Source organism: Pteropus medius, unplaced genomic scaffold (genome assembly GCF_902729225.1).
Source record: "Pteropus medius unplaced genomic scaffold, Ma_sr-lr_union100, whole genome shotgun sequence".
Taxonomy (NCBI): domain Eukaryota; kingdom Metazoa; phylum Chordata; class Mammalia; order Chiroptera; family Pteropodidae; genus Pteropus; species Pteropus medius.
In genome coordinates this window covers 59,704,224-59,724,855 of record NW_024349800.1, presented here as the reverse complement: position 1 = coordinate 59,724,855, position 20,632 = coordinate 59,704,224, and the positions used below count along the sequence as shown (strand labels likewise).

Here is a 20,632-nt window from a genome sequence, read left to right as displayed (position 1 = left end):
TAGATAAGTTCTGTAACACCACCTGTCTTCGACATTCCTCTTTAATAATATTGCAAATGATTATTAGAACTAAATATTTTGAAGATAATTTCTCTTAACCTCTCTACCCTCCCAGGCGTGCCCCGCTCTCTATATGCGGGACCTCTCTGACTTAACACTGTACCACCAGCACACACCGCACACACGTACTGTCGGGCTCATGTTTACTCTGCCTCTCCTATCCTTCCTCGCCTATCTTATGGGGTTGATCAGGGCTTGATTAAGATGTAATCTAATTTATTTTCCCAGATCCCGCTAAATTAGATGTCCCTCCTCTGAGCTCAGCTCCTCACCCCGTTCTTTCCCTAAGATCTATAGAATCGTCTGTTCATTTGTCTATCTTTTTTGTTGTCTTCAAGACTAGGTAATTACATTTTTTTAGAGACAAAGGCAAGTTTATTTAGAATGAAAAAAAGAAAGAAATCACAAGTTAAACAGCTAAAAAGCTAAAGTATACTACAAATAACAGAAAATCCAAAAAAATAATGCCATAGTGATTTATTTATGTTTATTTTTCTTTGGGGTCCCCTCAAATATTGTTTTCTTCTCTTGCCACCCTGTACAAAGGAACCAGCATCCTTTGAATGTTTCCATTCCTTTATCCTGCTTTCTCCCATATCATAGCATTTTTCTCTCGAATTGTCATATCTATTCTCACTTATTTTCTTATCGTCTGTCTTCCCCACTAGAATGTAAATCTCATGATGGCAAAGATGTTTTCTGTCTAGTTCGTCATTTTATCGAACATGCAGAACGTGATAAGTGCTCCATAAACGTTTGTTGAGTGAATGTTGAACATTTTCACAAAGCATTCCATATTTTAAAAAAACTTATGTAGAGTATGGTCCAATTTTTGTTAAAAAGGAATGATATGCTTAGAGAAAAACAGAAAGAGGTCAAAATATTAAAAATGATTATTTCTGAGTGATAAAATTATGAATGACTTTCACTTTCTTTATTCTGTTTTTCTGGATATTCTGTTTTTTTATTTTCATTTTTGGTAACTGCAATTTTCACCTCTACATTTTGGCCCTTTATGCAGTACTATGCATGGACCTATGCTTTGGTGTTCTTTGAGGCCGCGTTGTTAGATTTCACCTCCTGTTTTCAGAATTATTTTCTCGCGAGATCTTATCCATATCTTCAGACATCATCTATATGCACAGATTCTAAAGTCTTTACTTCTAATTCCTAAATTTTCACAAGCTCCAGGCCTCTCTTCCACAAGGGTGATTTTGTCAGGGCATCCAAAAGGCATTTTGAAAACAATTTAGCTAAGCTCTCACTTATTTTAATAAACTATCTGAGAGCCTCGCACTGTAATAGATGCTTGTGTACCTTACTCATAACCATACTAGAAAACAAATGAGAAAAATTAAGGCTAAAGAAAGTGAAGGGGCTCATAACAGTATTTAAAAATCTAATTTTGGGCAGCTGGAGAGTCTCAGCCCAAGATCCTTTGGGGTTCGATGGGCAGCAGAGTCCAAGGCTCAGCTCAGAGGCATCACTGGCCCAGCCCTGGACAAACAGTCTTCTATGAAGTGGTTACCCTGGCACAAAATTCTTTGCTAACGATGTAAGCAGAGGGATAGATATTCTAATTCATCCATTTTACTTTCTATTCTGTCCGTGGTTTGCAGGCTCACGGGTTTATGCTTCGGCCCCAGTGTTGGCTGATTAGAATGTTTTTCTCTCCTAACTCCATCAATTATGAGCCTCCGTATCCTCACAGTTCAGACCGGAGGACATCACCTATCTTAGTCCTGCTCCCGTTCTTCCAGCGAGACTACATTCTCCCTCTGTTCTCTCACACGGGCTTCTTCCTGCACTTTCCTTACAGCTCTGCTCCCATTTGCCCAACGTCGATGTGGCTGCTGTGGATCCGCTGCCAGTGGAATTGCCACTAAGCTCCCTGCAGGAAAAGTCTCTGTCCCATTCATGTCAGGATCATAGAGTTGCTCAGGTAAATCCTCTATAGCTGGTGTAATTATGTAGTTGCCCAATAAATGCTGTGGTAATGACTGCTTTGGGTTACTGTGACAGTTTTTTAACTATTAAGTAAACAGAGGAACGTAAATATATACTGAAATCAATGAAATAATTCAACAAAACAATAGCGAGAACATTCGTGGAGCACCTCGTCCATGCTAGGCTAATTGACATTAAGTTTTAGCCTCAAAACAATTCCGAAGAGGGAGCGGGGAGAGAACTATAACAAAGGGAATGGCAGAGATAGTTGAATCCACTTAACTATAGAAATGAGACTAAAATCAACTTGAGAATTGTGATTAAAGAACACAAAGGATTATCTTGTAAATACTAGAGGGACAATTGAATAAACATCCGGAAAAAATAATGCTGGTAGTTCTTTCATACCTTACAATAAAACAAATTTTGGATGAATCCAAAGTTTAGACAGAAAAAGTAAAACTCCATACTAGGAGAAAATGTTGGAGAATAAAACATAAATCTTGGAGTGGGAAGGCTTTTATACGTAAAGTAACAAACTCGTAAGTCATAAATTTTACTATATGAACAAACAAAAACCCAAGAAAAATATTTGCATAGACATCATAGACAAAATGTCCTTAATATATAAAGAGTTTCTATATATTGACAAGAAAAGATCAACAATGCAATTCATAGAAAAAATATACATGAAAATACACAGAAACATATTCAACTTTAGTCACAGTAAGAGAAATGCAAACAGAAATGATAATGACATAGTATTTCCTATCTGATTGGCAAAGATCAAAATATTTGATATCACATTCTGTTGGTAAGTGTGGTAATACCGTACACTTTTCTGAATTGTTGGTGGAAGCTTAAATAGTACAACTCTATGAAGAATAATTAGACAACATATATCAAAATAAAAGATGCATATACCTTTTGATTTAGCAATTACACTTTTAGAATTTCACCTAACTGGTAGATTCTCTACAGCCATCACACACATTCAAGGCTATTATTTTGGAATTACAGAATGAAAATGACTTCGAAGCCCATCAACGGGAAACCAGTTAATAATTCAGATAATCCATAATATCAAATAATATGCAACCATCAAAAAATAATGAGATACCCCGTGGAATCCATGGTCTATGGCCATGCCGCACTGAACAAGCCCGATGTCTGATCTCGGAAGCTAAGCAGGGTCGGGCCTGGTTAGTACTTGGATGGGAGACCACCTAGGAAGACCAGGTGCTGTAGGCATAAATAATAATAATAGTAAAAGAATGACATAGCTTTATACCATGGATATGAGAAGTTCTCGAATTAAATTACAACAAATTGTTAAATAAAAGAAACAGAGAGCAAGCAAATATGCATCGTATGTTTCTGTTTGTGCGAAAATATGAGAACATACACATACATGTGAATAAAAAACATGGCAACTCCAGAAGCAAATTATACTGGGAAGCTTCCCTCTCACAGGTAAGGAAATGGAGAACCAGAAATGCCACAAGTCACCTTCACAGTCTACCAGTTTGCTAAGAAGAAGTTTCAGCCCTAGTCACCTGGCACCGATCACTTGGCTTTTCTCCCTAGTTAGGATGCCAGGTTTTCTGGTGAGCAATGCGAATTCAGAGAGAAGAGATATGGTTCCCATCCTGGAAGAACTCATAGTGAAGGGGAAGACACAGAGAAGATCCCCTAGAAGCATGTGATGGTGCTAGGCTCGGGATTCTGTGAGATCACGGATGAGTCAGAACGCCGTAGAGAGAGATAGAAATTAATGCTCGAGTTGTGTTTCGGAAGGAGACTTAAGTATTTACGGCTTTGAGTCGCACCGCAAAGAGAAGACGAGGAGGGTGAGGGTAAGAGAGAAGAATCAGGACGACTGAAGGCTCAGAACGCGTTCATTCATCCATCCAGACGGTGTTTGTTGAACGTCTACTAAGTCCCGGGCATAAAGCGATGACCAGGTCAGACGAAGTCTGCAACCTCGTTGGCATATCCTGGAACGGAAGGATCAGCTGCAGACGTAAACATTTAAAATCATCTCAGAGTAGTAAGTGCTGTGAAGTTTTATAAAGATAACACAAATTGAATAAATGGAAGTGGCCACAGTCTACTTTTTAGATCAACCAGGTCAGCTCCCTCTGAGAAGGTGACATTTAGGCAGAGATTTGAATTTCATTGTCATCCTTGTCCCTTCTCAAACACTCCCCAATCATCATGAACGATTGGCTTTCTATTATCTTTCTATCCATCTCTCTATGATGCAAACCAGAAATGTAATTTAAATTTTTTTAGTTACCACATTGAAGCAGTGACATGGTTAATTCTATACGTCAACTTGACTGGCCACGGGACGCCCAGATTAAATATCCTTCTGGGATGTGTCAGCGAGGGTGTTTCTGCATGAGATCAGCATTGAATCAGTGGACTCACCAAAGCAGATTGGCCTCCCTGATGCTGGTGAGCATCATCCAATCCCCCGAGGTGCTGTGTAGCACAGAAGGCAGAGGAAGGAGGAATTTGCCCCTTTTTATTTCTGCTTCCCCCTTAACCTGAGATATTTCATCTCATCTTCTCCTTCAGACTGGGATTTATACCATTACTCTGCTTGTTTGCAGGGTTTTATACTGAGATTGAGGCCTCACTGGCCATTCTGGGCCTCCAGATTGCAGATGGCAGATTGTGGGACTTCTCAGCTTCCAAAACTGTGAGTGAATTCCTATAATTTTTACACACACACACACACACACACACTCTTATATATGTATGTACATAAATTCTGTTTCTCTGGAGAACACTAATACAAGCAGTAACTATGTTAAAAAGATTAAAAGAAGCAGGTAAAATTAAATTAAAGAACATTTATTTAGGCAAATATATCCAAACTATTTTTTATTTTAACATGTAATCAATATAAAAACTATGAATGCAATGATTTACATTATTTTTCATATTAAAATTATACCTGTGGCATATCTTTCACCAGCCACATTTCAAGCACTCAGCAGCCACACGTGACTTACGGTTTCGGTCCTGGACATCCTAGGTCCAAGCCTGTGCTTTCTGCCTGTGTACTATACAATATTCAGCGAAACTTTCTAGAGGAAAATGCCGGGATTATTGCTTGTGAGAATGTTATAGCTGACTATGGACTCTAACGGACAGAGGAAATGTAACGAAGTTGAGTAGGGACAAGACGAAGAGAGATGAAGGACTTGGGATTTCTTAATTCCTGGCCATTTCCAGAGAGATGGCAGAAGGTGGATGAATACGGATATCGATGACAGGGTTTACTTTTGCACCCCAAGGCTTACAAATATTGGGGCTTCTCTCTGTACAGACTGAATACGTAACATAAAACCAGGCGTCAATAAGAAATATTAGTGTCATCTTAGACAAGGACATTATTATGAAAGGTCCATGCCATTATAATCTTCACAGTTTAGGAGCTGTTTTCCAACTTTCTAAAGTCCTCATGGAGCAAGTCCACAGCCCGCGTTTCTAAATATCTCCCCGAATAAAACAGAAGATCGCTTCCCTTCCAACACGAATAATATTTATGCTTACATGTAGGTCAGAGTCAGCCAAACAGCTCTTGTGTCTGAAAGTCTATTTTAGACTTGGCTGTCATGACAACCGTGGGATCCGGCCCAGGTGTCTTCTCTCCCCTGACACACAGACAGCACGTTTGCGGGCCTGGCTGTGATATCTGGGGAGCGGCACTCAGGAACTGCCATAGGGTGAATCAGCCCACTTGGTCTCAGCAGGGGTGCTGGCCTAGCAGACTGAAGAAAGATTCTGGTCCATGTTTCAATTCATCAGTATAGATGAGAGGAGGGTGCAGCGTGGAGGGTTGGGGTTACGAATGGGCAAAGTTTCTACAGCACTACATGAGCAGGGAAGGCTGAAAAAGTGTACCCCAGCGGGTGGAGCCTGAGGGATGCCTGCTCCTGGCATCCACATTTGAGATTTTCATCTGTGGGGTTCACACCCCAGTCCAAGGGCACGGGTTCTAAAGGACTTCCCTGGCAGCAAGGCCCCAGGAGAGCTCACAGTCCCCAATCTAAAGAGCCTGGCTCCACTTGAGTTCAGTGCGAGGGGAAGACAGGTAGTTTAGAGATTTCCTCTTTCTTCCACTGGCTATTTAAGAGTTTGTCCCTAGAACGAGATCACCCAACGGTGGTTCTCAGGCTGGATTATACTGCCTTTTAAATTAAGGTTCTGCCACCAGAACATTGTCCCTGAAACAACAAAAACAAAACAAAAAACAAACAAACAAACAAACAAACAAACTCTCCTATAGCCCTGACTAATACAAGGAAAAGAGAATGGGATTTTAAGTCGGTTAGCTTTGTGCATTTCTTCACTTTCCTTACTCTGTCTTTAAGTAATTTATTTACCCTGTCACGCCCGTGAAGAGCCTGGCAGAGAGTAGAAGCTTAGCAAATAGGTCCTTCCCACAGTTTATCTCACGGTCATTTCTATGAGGACTGTGCACGTGGTGACCAGACAGTTATTGTCCGCGTCCCACCGTATCTCCCTCATTCACTGCAAAAAGGCGGCTCAACGTTGAACCCTTGTCTGAGGGAGCTGACTGTCCTTGATGAGCCGTTCGAGAAAGCTGGAGGTAGGCTTCCTTGGCAACTTAGGGAGAAAAAGCAAAGCAAGGGAAACAAGCTGAAAAGAAACTGGTTGACATTTCTTTAAAATTAACGCATGTGGGAACCCACAGTCGCGAATTGCTTTTCCAACACCTGCCGTGTCTTAGTTTCCCTGGATCGGAGTTTTGATCCGGAAACCCCAGGTGTCTGAGTGAGGGGCAGAGCTATGAAAATTCAAGCAGAATGACATTTTCCAAGAAGAGTTGGATTAGTGGAGGAGAAAATCCTGCCAAACTGGAATCCTTTTTGGATGGGGGAATGATAAAACAGCATACGCGCCATCGTACCTTGCACATGATTTTGTTCACACTGCATTGATGGTGACCTTTGTGTTGAGGGGATCTTGGGCTCTGTCGTCATCATTTTCCTGTGTCTAATGCTAATGTTCTCCCGCCCAGCTGCAAACCCCATCTGCACCCTTCTGATGCGTTTTCACCTGCTCTGGTGATTTTTTCTGGGCACGCGTCTCAAACTGTTGGAACATAGTATTATTTTATAACCTCAAGCCCAACCTCGGTAGCTTGAAGAATAGCCGAGAGGCAGACGCAGGGGGAAACTGACTTCCTTTAACACACACGTGCTTATAAGATAAGGGAGAAAGAATTCGGGAGTCCGCAACTTTGGTGGGAAATGGTTTATCCTCATCTGAACTGCTTTGTGTCACTGGGGCCTCCTTAAGTCGCTGTCCTGGGGACATCTCGAGGGTGATAACTGCATCTGAGACAGGGGACTGCAGAAAGAAGCAAGAGTGTGAAGGCCAGGGGGCTTTGCCCAAGTTCTCTAATCTCCATAGCAAAACTAAGAGTGTTATTTCAGTTACCCTGTTTTACAGATGAGAAAACAGGGGCTCAGAAAAAGTTTTATTTACCCAGTGTCACTGGGCCGGTAGTTAGGAAGTCAGAATTTGTATTTAGATTCATTTGCCTTTCTTGCCATAATGACGATAACTACCATCTATTGGGTATTGAACACATCCCCAACTCTCCAAGGATGTCATGTAGTTTCTCCTAGTTATTCCTCGGGATTCTATCATTAAACCTATTTTGAGATGAAAAAATCGGGGCTTAGGGAGACTTTGTTACTTGCTCATGTACATCAGGGGCAAACTTGACGCGGTAGAGAAACCATGGAAAGCAGGTGAGAGCTAAGTGTTCGTATTGCCCGTGCATCGGATGCGGTGACAGTACAACCTTCAATTATCATGTTTGATCTTGAAGAGTTTCATATCAATAACCTGATATTATGGGTGCAGTTGAGGAGTGATTTTAAGCACTTTTAGATCATCAGGCAATCCTTCTGCCAACAAAAGATTGTAACAGGGGGCTAATAGACCCTTTACCGCTTTAAAAGATTCATGCCCAAGTCAGATGAATGTTTCTAATTGTGATTGTCACTCTTGTCACACCTCAAACACTGAGCTACAGGGAACAAATGCATAAAAGCTGCCTAGCAGAGGGCTTGTTCAGGGGACATGTGTTCAGTTTTGGTAAATGTGAGTTCAACTCACATTTATTAAGACTGAGTATTCACTCAATCACAGCATAGATGGTATTATGCTTGATGTTTGAGATAATTATCTTATGTAATATTCAGAACTATTTGTGGTAGGTATTATTCTCCACTTTCTTTTTTCAGAGTGGGGAAAAAACCCAAACAAACAAACAAACAAACAAAAACAAAAAACAAAAAAACTAAAGCCCGGTGAGGTATAGGCCATAAAATGATTAAGTGGCAGAATAAGAGTTTGAATCTATGACTCTGAGGCTACACAATAGGCTTTTGTTACAATACCACAATACGAACTCATGACTTTCTAATTCTGATATTTCAGTCATCAAATAGTTCATCGAAGGTTTGAATGTGCCCAGGTGTCTGTCTAATCAACCCCAGCTGATACGTGCAGAAGCTCTGTTCTCACGATTCCTGCAGGGTCCTTAAAGACAAATAGTACGCAGGTTACCTCCTACTTAGACTAGGGGAAAAAAAGCATTTTTAAACCCGTAATTCAGTTTTCAAAGCACTCTAGTCAGGAATGAAGAGGATAAAAAAGAGGGTGCACAGACCTGTTCCCCAGACTTCCAGCTGTGTCCGTGAGGTAGTAGAAGGAAATTCAGAGAGCCATGATGGTAGGATTTTAACAAGAAAAACACCTTTTTTTTTTTTTTTAAGTTAATTTCTGCTGGCTTTATACTGAAACCAGCCCTAAGGTTCCTGGAGACCCATCTGTGGTGGAAGCCACTGGGGATTTCTTCTTCCTGCTGGTGTATTTTTATCATCTCTCTGCAGTGGCTACAGAACCTGGCCTGCCGCTTCATTGAGCAGGACAGGGTCTGCTGTTAGTCACCGTGAAACATCCGTCATATTGTCAGTACTCATTATGTCTTCAATAAAATACTACACTTAGAGTATTTTAGTTTTAAAATATACCACATTCTCTTTCAGCAGGCAAGTCTGGGCAGATGTTTTCTCCAGTGGTTTATAGATTTTGTTATTTTCCATTATTAGCCTTGGATGAAGCCGGCTTTTCAATAACCACTATTTATGAACTAATTGATTACAGATGAATTCGAAGCAAACACTTTACTGATCCAAGAACTGTTGGCATATTATTTGATATAACTTTAAAAAGAGACTCATTTTAGGAATAGTTATTACATATCGGAACTTTTCATGTATATGCCCTAAGCTATGACCAGAGAAGAACTTTTGCCCTACAGTGATTAGAGGATGTTGAACCATATGAAAATGGTCAAAAAACTGTCTCATATCATTCGTTTCATATGGTTTAATCTAATTGCATACAAAGAACAAAGCAGGTAACAAATAAATATTGGTCGAAGGGATGAATAGATGGAAGACAGACATCTTGGTGTGAATTTATTTAGCAAACTAAAATTTAAAAGGGGGTGAGGCCATTCACTTGGTAGCATAAAACCATTCTTTCTCTTCATTTCTGTGTCCAGTGGGTATAAAGACAAATCAACACATTTTTGTTGCTTTGATTCATTCACTAGTTCATTCCTTGACCCTTTCGATAATTATTTAGCATCTGCTATGTGACAGCACTGTGCCAACTGGGCAAATGCAGAGCTCACGGTCCAGTGCAGGAGGCAGAGCAGTTAGCCAGCAGTACAGAGAGGAAGTGGTTGCCATGGCAACAGTAAGTACAGGTACCTTGACACTCAAAAGAAGGGCTCCTGAAACTGCCTTGTGTGGGGGTGGCCCCTGAGCTGGGAGACCAGTTGGGAGGTTTCAGGGTTAGGTAAAATGAAGATGCTCCAGAAAGAAGCAACAGTATCTATGAAAGCCTGGAGGTATCACTTCCTGACACAGGGGAGTGAGCGGAGGCTGAAGAAGGAGGCAGAGTTTGGCAAGGAGAGTCACTGTGAGGCCCCTGCACCACGCCTGGACGGGAAAGGCGAGACACTGAGCAGCGAGAGGCAGGGCAGTGGCTTCCCCGGCTTTGTGTATTAGAACAGATGATCTGAAAAATGACTGAGGATTAGTCTTTCAATTTCAAAAAAAAAATAAAAGGAATGAGAGTTTTTGCTGGAATTTAATCATATTTGTAGATAATTTCGGTAAGTGTGGTGACTTCTTTACACCTTTACCATATTGAGTCTTTTCATTAATGTACATCATTCTATCATTATTTTGGGTTGATTTTATGTTTTCAAGGATTTTTTTTTCTTTTTTTAAATTAAGTTTATTGGGGTAACATTGGTTAATACAATTATGTAATTTTCAAGTGTACCCTATCATTCGACATCTGTATATTCTATTGTGTGTTTACCGCTCAAAGTCCAGTTTTCTTCAGCTACTATATACTTGATCCACTTTACCCACTTCACCCTCCCCCTAAACCCTATATTTGACCCCCCTTACCCTGTCTGCCCCTCCCCCCCCACTCTCTACCCTCTGGTAACCACTAGTCTGTAGTCCATGTCCATGAGTCTCTGTTTGGCCTGCTCATTTGTTGCTTTTAGGTTTATATCCCACATATAAGTGATGTCATGTGATTTTCAACTTTTTCTGTCTGGCTTATTTCGCTTAGCATGATTATCTTGAGGACTATCCATGTTGTCCCAAAAAGCAGTATTTCATCTCTTCTTACGGCTGAGTAATATTCCACTGTATATATGTACCACAGCTTCTTTAGCCAATCATCTATCATAGGACACTTTGGCTGCTTCCATGTCCTGGCCACTGTGAATAATGCTGCTACGAACATCAGTGTGCAAATATCTTTTTGGATATGGGTTTTCAAGTCTTTGGGGTTAATACCCAGTAGAGGGGTTGCTGGATCATATGGTAGATCAATTCTTGTTTTTTTTGAGGAACCTCCATACTGCATTCCATAGTGGCTGCACCAATTTGCAGTCCCACCAACGGTGTATTGAGGGTTCTTTTTTCTCTGCATCCTCTCCAACATTTGTTATTACTTGTTCTGTTGATTACAGCTATTCTAACAGGTGTGAGATGGTATCTCATTGTGGTTTTGATTTGCATTTCCCTAATAGCTAGCGATGTTGAACATCATTTCACATATATGTTGGCCATTTGTATGTCCTCTAGAGAGAAGTGTCTGTTCAGGTCCTCTGCCCATTTTTTGATTGGATCATTTGTTTGTTGTTGTTGTTATTGAGTCGTATGAGTTCTTTGTATATTTTGGATATTAGGCCCTTGTCAGAGGTGTTGCCTGCAAATATATTTTCCCATTTGGATGGTTGTCTTTTTACCTTGTTGATGGTTTCTTTTGCTGAGCAGAAGCTTTTTAGTTTGATGGAGTCCCATTCATTTATTTTAGCTTTTACTTCCCTTGCTTTTGAGGTCAAATTCATAAAATCCTCTTTAAGATCAAGGTCCTTCAGTTTAGTTTCAAGGATGTTTTCTAATGTTCAGTTTAGTTTCAAGGATGTTTTCTAATGTTCAGGTTGTCATTGGTGGGAGAGTTGGTTCAAATCACCTATTCTGCCATTGCCAAAAATAGAAGTTCCTTCACCAAGGGATTCGTACTTGAATAGACAATTCTCCAAAAGTATACAAATGTCCAACGAGGACATGAAAAGATGTCCGACAGCACTGGCGTTAAAGAAATGTAAATAGTGATCACAAGAAGGACCATTTCACACCTCCTAGGATGACTATTAAATGGAAAATACGTATTGGCAAGGAAGCTGAGAAATAGGAAAAGAATCACCATATGACCCAGCAATTCTACACCAGATATATATCCCAAAGAATTGAAAACAGGTACTCAAATCCTTCTTCACAGATGTTCATAGCAGCACTATTCACAATGAGAAAAGGTAGAAACAGCCCAACTGTCCTTCAGCAGATAAATGGATGACTAAATTGTGATATACATACAATTATTCGGCCCTAAAAAGAAATGAAGTGCTGATACATGCTACGACTTGGGTGAATCTTGAAAATATTACGCTAAGTGAAAAAAGCCAGACACAAAGGTTACATATTGTATGATTCCTTTTATATGGAATATCCAGAAAAGGCAAACAGATTGGTGGTTCCCAGGATAGGAGCGGAGAATAAAAAATAAACGCTTAATGGGTATAGGGTGTCACTAGGTCATCAGAGGTTTTGCAACTAGAGAGAGATTGTGGTTTTACAACATTGCGAATGCACCAAATTCCACTGAATTGTGCGATTTCAAATAATTATGTATCGTGTGAATTTCACTTCAATTAAAAGAGCGTATACATGGACATTGCAGTACGACATAAGGCGGTTATTTGAATTCTTTAAATAGTTTAGAATCTCTGGTTTCAGAAACATAGCAACATGGCAAAGCAGATATCCACAGGCCTATATAAATTCAATTTAATGGTTATCGTATTTGATAGAAAAGAACATTATTGTTATAGAAAGCTTTAGATGAACTGATTACTGATGAGCAAGGCAATTTTAAAATCAATTTGCATTGGAATTGGAGATACAGTGATAGAATGCATGAACAGATGTCTTAAATCATATACAAATCAGACACCCACTTTCAGTTTCTTGTATGACCTCCACAGTTGTACGAAATGTCAGAGGAACCATACAAACGCCATCGTGTGATCTTATATTTTAATTCACTCAAAAAGACCTCACAGAGTTATGCTTTATTTAACAGGATTCCACTAGAAAAATTTCTTTCCGATCCATCAACAAAGCTGTCGAGGCAGCGCCGTTATGTTTTTTACTCAGATTACCATATAATGCAATTTGCTCAGAACCGAATGGTTTCCCACCGCGGGATTAAAACCTGGGTGGTTTGGGGGCAAACTGGATGAATTGTTGGTCCGCCTCTTGTTTACGGCCCCATTTCGTAAAGTCAATGAAATGACCAAAAATACCTTCTTATAAATGATCTCTCCATATAGAAGTAACGTTCCTATGTTGTTTAAAGTTAAATATCCTATTTTTTATTTGACAACTTTATTGAGATATCTTTAGCATATGAAAATGATATACATTTGAGGTATGCAACTTGATGTTTTGAAATATGTATACATTTTGAAAAGATCACCCCAATCAAACCAAATCATCTATCAGCTCTATGTAGTCACCATTGTGAGTGCGTGTGTGTGTGTTTAATTTGAGATCTATCCTGTTAGCAAATTTCAAGCATGCCACCACCATGGTACACATTAGATCTCCAGAACTCATTCATCTTGCATAACCGAAACTTGGCGCCTGTCGGCCAGTGTCTTCTCGTCCTCTCCTCTGCCCATGTCCCTGACAACCACTATTCTACTCTCCGCTTCTAGGAGTCTGGCTACTTCAGATTCCACCTACAAGCGAAATCACGCAGCACTTGTCTTTCTGGACCTGGGTTATTTCGCGTTGCATAACGTCCTCCAGGTTCATCACGTTGTTGCAAATGGCAATGTTTCCATCTTTTTAAAGCCTGATCGATATTCCATTATACGTATATTTTTATATCACATCTTCTTTATCCACTTAGGTTGTTTCCATATCTTGACTATTGTGAAAAATGCAATGAACATGGGAGTGTAAATACCTTTTCAAGATACGGATTTCATTTCCTCGGAAGTAGGATTGCTGGATCATATGGTAGCTTTATTTTTAATTTTTTGAAGAACCCCCACACTGATTTTCTATAATTGCTGTACAAAGTTACAGTCTCACCAGAAGTGCACAAAGGATCCCTTTTGTCTGCATTCTAGCCAACACTTATTTTTTAGTCTTTTTGATAATGCTTATTCTAACATATGTGAGACAATATCTCATTGTGGTTTTGATTTGCATTTTCCTGATGATAGGTGAAAAACGATTGTATGAAAAGTTAAATATTTTTTTAAAAAATTGTGTAAGAATCATTAGCTCTAGATGTACTACAAAGAATTATTTTGAAATAATTCACTGGTATTTTCACAACCTATAAAATACTTTTGATAGCTCTAGTAACAGTTGCATTGGCAGAAATATCCTTCTGAAAACTAAAAATTATCAAAAATCATTGGTGATTTTACATTTGCCATGAGTGACTGATGTCACTTTTAATTATGTAGATTGAAAATGAAGTTACTAAAAATATAAATTTTGATGTCCTAAGAAATAAAATTTCAGAAAAGCAAAGCATACAAATGTTATGGTCAATGAAGATGCCACCTTAATAAAGTAATATTTATTGTATTATATAAAATCGTGATACTGAAATATATACTTTGGAAATTTGTAGTTTTATGTCATTAGTCACGTATCACTATTATCTTAACCTTGTCTCAGAATTACTAAGATACTTTTTTTTAAAGTTTTATATTTTAGTCTCTTTGCCTGTTCTTCACCCTGCTTTCTGATGAGAGACCCCGTGTTAGCATTTTGCACTGACACCACTAGTTATGCACTTGGCTCTGGGTGTGATATCTGAATTGTGGCTTTTGCTGCCTCCTTCAGGAGACCCCAGGCTTCTATCTATCTATCTATCTATCTATCTATCTATCTATCTATCTATCTATCTATTTATCTATCTATCTTCTCCTAAGGGAGGAGGTTAAGGGGGGAATGCCCACCCTCTCTCTGGGTCAAGCTCCTTACTTTCCATAAAACCAGCCAGAAATCTTTTAGCACATGATATTTACACAGAATTACCTGGTCTGATATCTGCACATCAGGTTGACAATCTGAAATATCTGAGACATAGTCTTTAAAAGTTAAAACATATCAAATAACTACCTGCCAAATTGTTCTAGAGTTGATGATGTATTCAATTCTTGGGCCAAAGAGAGGGAGAAGGATTTTGTCGTAACCGATCCTTTATATAACGAACATTCTTTACAGTTCTTTTCCTATATGTTGTCTCATTTCCTCTTCAAGACAACCATATGAAGGCATTGTCCCAATTTTAAGTTAGGAAATTGATGCTCTAAGAAGTCACTTTGGACCCTTGACTCAGTCGAACATTATTTTTGAAACTCACGGGGACATACGTGCCCATCAATCCAGAAGGAGTAGGATTTCCTTTTCAGATCACTTGCCAAAGCTACCAAGGACACTTTAATATATTTGCTCTTTGCCCTTTAAGAAAACAGGTCTTTTGGAAGTGAGGCTACTTATTTTAGCTTTCCGAACCCGGACTGAAAGGAAGCAAGCTCTCTATGATAAAGATCTTTCCCAAGATGCCCCCTTTTTAGCGTTTAACCTCGCCTTCCAGCTTTTCCTGTTACTCATCTGTTATGTGTCTCTACCGATTAAGGAAGATGTTTTTGTTTTTTTTAATTCTTGTATTCCCCTTTCCTCACATTTGCTATTTATTCTCCATTTGTAAAACATCTAAAAGTTTGTACCTGCAGCCAGTATTAGGCTTCCTTTAGCTTTTGACATGATTCGGGTCTCAAACCATTCCTGTGTCATTTTCGTACAAAAATAAACAAACACCTATGGAAATAAAGTTTGGAGTTACCTTGCTGAGGGAGAGGATCCGGGAGGTGTCCAGCTCACAGGGACCAGTTGCTAACAAGTCCTTCCAGGCTGTCAAGGCAAGAAGAGCTCACGCCTCTGTGCCCTGGTAGCACTGGCAGAGGAGTCTTGAGAATCCAGGAAACTGCTACCTGCCTGGATACAGGTTTGTCTCCGTGTAATCACCAGCTAACACTGGGTGTTTACAGCACAATGGTCGAGAGTGTAGGCACTCCTGGATTGGGCAATCCTGGGTTTGAGTCTTGACCTTGGGAAAGTTGTCTAGTTCTCTAGGCTTTTGTTTCCTTATCTATAAAATTGAGATAACAATAGTATTTACCTAGAGGAAGGCCGCTGTGAAGATTAAATATAGAATTGATTAAATGAGAGAGTCTGGCTTAAGTAAAGTACATATCAGATAGAGGTTACTTCACACTGTGTGTGAAGCATTGCTATAACTATCCGATCAATCCTCTATTCTTTTTTCAAATCATTTGACTTTGACTGTACTTTTATTTTTAGCACTTGGGGGATAAAGCTCACCAAGTCTGGATAAGATAAGTAATAAATTAAACCACAGGACAAGTTGGTAGAGAAGCAGCCTGGCAAGGACCCCTTCTCACAGCCACAGACTGGGATAGCCTGCTTATGTGAAGGGTGTGACCCCATCTCCGGCTTCCGGGACCCACATCCTGATCCTGTCCCATCCCTGTTGGTGGCACCCAGCAAATGCCTCAAGAGCAAAGATTCTCCTTTCTCTCTCCCATCAAACCGCAATTGGCAGATATCTTGACATAAAAATGTCCTCAACTTTAATGGCTGAGAAAGTTTCAAGGGTGACTCCCCTCCCTCGTTCCCTACGTTTGGACAGAGCCCTAAAATGTCAAGACAATGAACTTGCTGTCTTGTTGACATCAGCCTTTTGAGGGGGTTGGTGCTGGAGGAGAGAGTACTTATAGGAACACCTTCTGGAATCAGAGCCTGCATATTTGCTTACAGGTTAGTGTTGCCCAGACACAATTCATACCAGTCCCAAACGAGGTTTGAAGATAATAATAGTCTGATGCTTGATGAGTCCAGAATAATTTTTGATTGCATTTCATTTGGTTTTCTCGACATTAGTGTGGGCAGACAGGGCATCCTGGTATAAGAACAGGACACAAGGTTTGGCTTCAGAAGTCCAAGTTCATATCTCAGCTCTATTATTTCTTCTGTGTACGCTTAGAAAAATAGCTTGTCTCACCAAGTCTCAGTTTCTAACCTGGGAAATAGAGAATAAAAGACTGCTCTACTTCATAGGGCTGTTGACGATATTTGTTCCTTTACCCAAAATCTGCGTTGAGGACGTCTAGGTGTAATAAAAGGCAGAGTCAAAATTAGAATGTTGATCTTGGGGTCTAGGGCTCTTCCCCAGCTCTGCCTCTGAGAACAGCTGCCATGTCCTTAGAGCTGGCACTTGGGCATGCACAGGGGGCTGACAGCCCAAGGCCAGATCTCTGGGCCCAGTGATGAAGAATTCGGAGTCTTGGTATAACAGTTGATCAGCACAGTCCATGTTTGCCTCCCAGGGGATAATAAAAGAAGCCATGGCTGCTGACATCCCTATAGGGAGACAAAGAAGGAGGGTGTCTGGGACATTTCTGCAGCAAGGAAACAAAACATCTAAGGCATTTCAAGATGGTGCGCGGTCAGCTATAAGCGTGGTAAGAAAGCTTGAGGCCTCACGCTGAGGTCAGTGAAGAAAAACATCACCATGAACACAGAGATCTAAGTGAAAAAGCCATTTCTCTTTGGGGGGCAGAATTCAGGCTCAGAATTAGCAGCTTCAGGTACCTCCACAGTCTGTACACAGCCTTGTTTTCTCTTTTTCTTATTTTAAAAGATATAAATTGTATATAGAAATATTTCTGTATCTTTGTGTCATAGATAGAATTCATTGGGCATATATTTCTGTTTTATTATTCAGTTATTTTCTAATAATTTTTATATTTTCATGTATTACTAATGCATTTCAAGTTATTTTATAAATTCTATTTCCTTCTTAAAGAAATTTTTCTTACTTTCCTTTGGATGGATTAATTATTATTTCTAGATTAAATATTATTTCTCATTCCATCTTTTCTACTGATTTGGAAATTAGACTGTCTAAATTTTCTTATTAGTGAGCCAAGAAATTATAATAAGGCTAATTAAATTGGCAGAGTATAAAGTTGATTAATAGTTTACCTTTCTCCCAAACAACATAAAGCTCTTCATTTTTAATTTCCATCGTTCTTCTTCTGAATATAATTATTAGCAGTATTTTAGCTTTTCTTTTTAAAAATAAATTCAGACACTAACATTCATATAAGTGGAATTTAATACACCATTGGCTTCTTTGGCTGACTCTCATCAAGGTGCTCGGTGTGTGTGTGTGTGTGTGTGTGTGTTGTTGTCGTTGTTGTTGTTGTTGTTTTTGTCATTTTAGTGTTCCCTGAAATGTTATCTGTTCACATTATTGAAAGCCTGTGTCCTGAACAACTCCAGGGAACATCTGCTTTTACTTCTGCTAGGCACCTAAAAATACTACGTACAACGATCACATAAAATTCTTGGTTTTACTTTTTTGTTGGAATACACAGGTATTTTAGTCCCCAAAGGTACTTGAGGTCTGAATGATGGTTAATAATTCTTTAGAGGTCTCCTTTGCCCCCACAGCTTCTCTCCCAGAGCATTCAAAGCCAAAGGCGAATAGACATATTCCTTTGCATCCTCTTTCAGGGGAGTAATTTTTCTAATGGAAGATGTAATTGTTTGTGGCTCTCCTGGCTTTATGCAGGAGTTTCCCACCTAGCTACCTTCGCTGCACAGGCCCTGGGCGATGCTTTCTGGCCCCTTGAGCATCTTAAGATGGGTGTGCTCTTTTAGGGAGCACCACAGATGCCCCCAGGGGAGCTGATGCTCTAGTACTCATCTCTGGATTTAGGTTCCATGTGGCACTTGACATCTGACTTTCTTCCTTAGTAATTTTTTAGATTAGCCAATCATTTAAATTATTTCTATAGTTACATGTAAATGTATAATTTATAATAATACATAATGAACATTCAGATATAAATATATGTGATAAATATTCATGCTATATCATCAACCATTTTGTCCTTCTTAATCTAATTTTCTACCCTTGTTTTCTTACCACTTTTACAAAAAGCTTCGCTCTTCTTCCCTGTCCCCAAGCTAAAGAAGTTTGTATCTAGGCATAGTATTCACTCCTTTATTCATATATTTAGTAAATAGCGACCTTGTCCTACAATGAGTCAAACCCTGTGCTTGATACTCGGGATCCAAGGATGAATGAGACTTGACTATGTCAGTAAAGAACTCACAGTTCACTGTCAGTAGTAGAGATAGACTAGTAATCAGGTAGTACACTAAAATGTGATAACTTAGGTAAACACTGGTCAATATGAAAGCAAGGAGGAAGGGAACTTAACCGAGCCTGCGGTGGGCAAACCTTTCCAGTCTTCTAAAAGACACGACACCTGAGATGTCTTATGGAACAACAATGAGAAAGAAGAAAGGACTTTTCAGGAGCGGTGCACGATTAGGCAAAAATTACAGATTGTCTAAATCTGTCTGATATTTTTCTACCACTAAGCTTTTGCTCATTATTTTCTCCCAACATGACTTCTATGCTCCATACAAATTTTGAAATTCTTATGGAACTTTAAGTTCGAAACCTAATGTTTCTTCTTCTCTGGAGCCCACCTTGGAACGCTCAGTGAAAATTGATACTTCCCCCTTTTGTCCTCAGTACTTCCCATCATTTGGCTTCTAATTCACTCATGGAAACTCTTTCTCAAATTGTGGTTATTCAAGAGTGGGTTCCCATGGTTTGTGAACTGCTTAACAGCAAATGCTCTCGTTACTTTCCTCTGTAACCTCACGGCCTTGACCTTTCACTTTTACTCTCCAGCATCTGTGCTTTACTAAATTAGGAAATAACTCGATCGAATGACTTGAAACACAACAGGATGGACCTGGGTTAGACCTCCTGTAGGTTTGCTTGATAGAAATGGTTGTTACAAGTGGAACAAGTTGAAAAGGGGCAGCCCAAAACAGTGGTAGGCAATATGGTTGTGAGTTACTCCTCTGATTCCAACTCACTGTATGATCTTATCATTCTCACTGTAAGTCGAACTGGTCAGTGTGTGGTGACTGGATTGACCGGAGAGATGGTAGAGACAGGGTAACTTGTAACTTGTAGATTTCTTGCTAGGCCATTGGCCAAGCAGTGGTTCCATTCCCTGAAGGAGATCTAGTCTAGCAGTGATGTGACACAGAGATAATGACTAAGGAGGGGACATGTTAGTGAAACCTGTAGCTGGAAATGACAGGAAGGCAGCTGAATACATAGATCTGGAGCTCTGAAGTATGCTCCAGTCAGGAGACGAAAAATCAGAAAGAAATAAGTTCAAATTGGCCTAATCCATTTTCTTCGTGATCCAGTGTCCTTTATCCATCATTCTTCAGCTTTCGAATGAAGCACCCAAAATATTTTACTATGGTTCCATCTGAACTACACCCATCACTCCTAAATGCTCCCTATTATTTTTATTGTTCTTTTTCGGACAAAGGGTATGAAAAAAGAAGACATGAGTTTGCCTCCAGAATTCTCCTGCCCAAATCACAGTATCGCCTGGGGCATGACCTCGTCCTTCTCTGAGCATCAGTCCTCTTTAGCTATAAAAAAGGGGATGGAAGAGATAATCTCCCAGGTATCATTTTCATCTGAATTCTTCCGAGTCTTAATCTGGTTTGGAGGGAGAATTGGGATTGAAATTAGGAACAGAACTTTGTAAGTCTTTCCTTGACTCCAGCTGTATCGGGAGAAACAGAAGAGCTCTCTGTGCTGCCCAGTGCCACAACACTTGTCCTGCTGGTCCAGGTCACAATCAGAGAGGAAAACTAGCAAATGAAAAATGGACTCTAACTGTAGAATCATAAGTCAATTTTTTTGTTGCCTTATTTTTTCTTTCATATAATAAACAACCACGATA

At 39.7% G+C, this 20,632-nt stretch overlaps 1 pseudogene; it reads left to right on the top strand.

The window, feature by feature from the left end:
- Positions 1-3,142: 3,142 nt before the first annotated feature.
- LOC120622423 (uncharacterized) lies at positions 3,143-3,258 on the top strand (annotated as a pseudogene).
- The last annotated feature ends 17,374 nt before the right edge of the window (positions 3,259-20,632 follow it).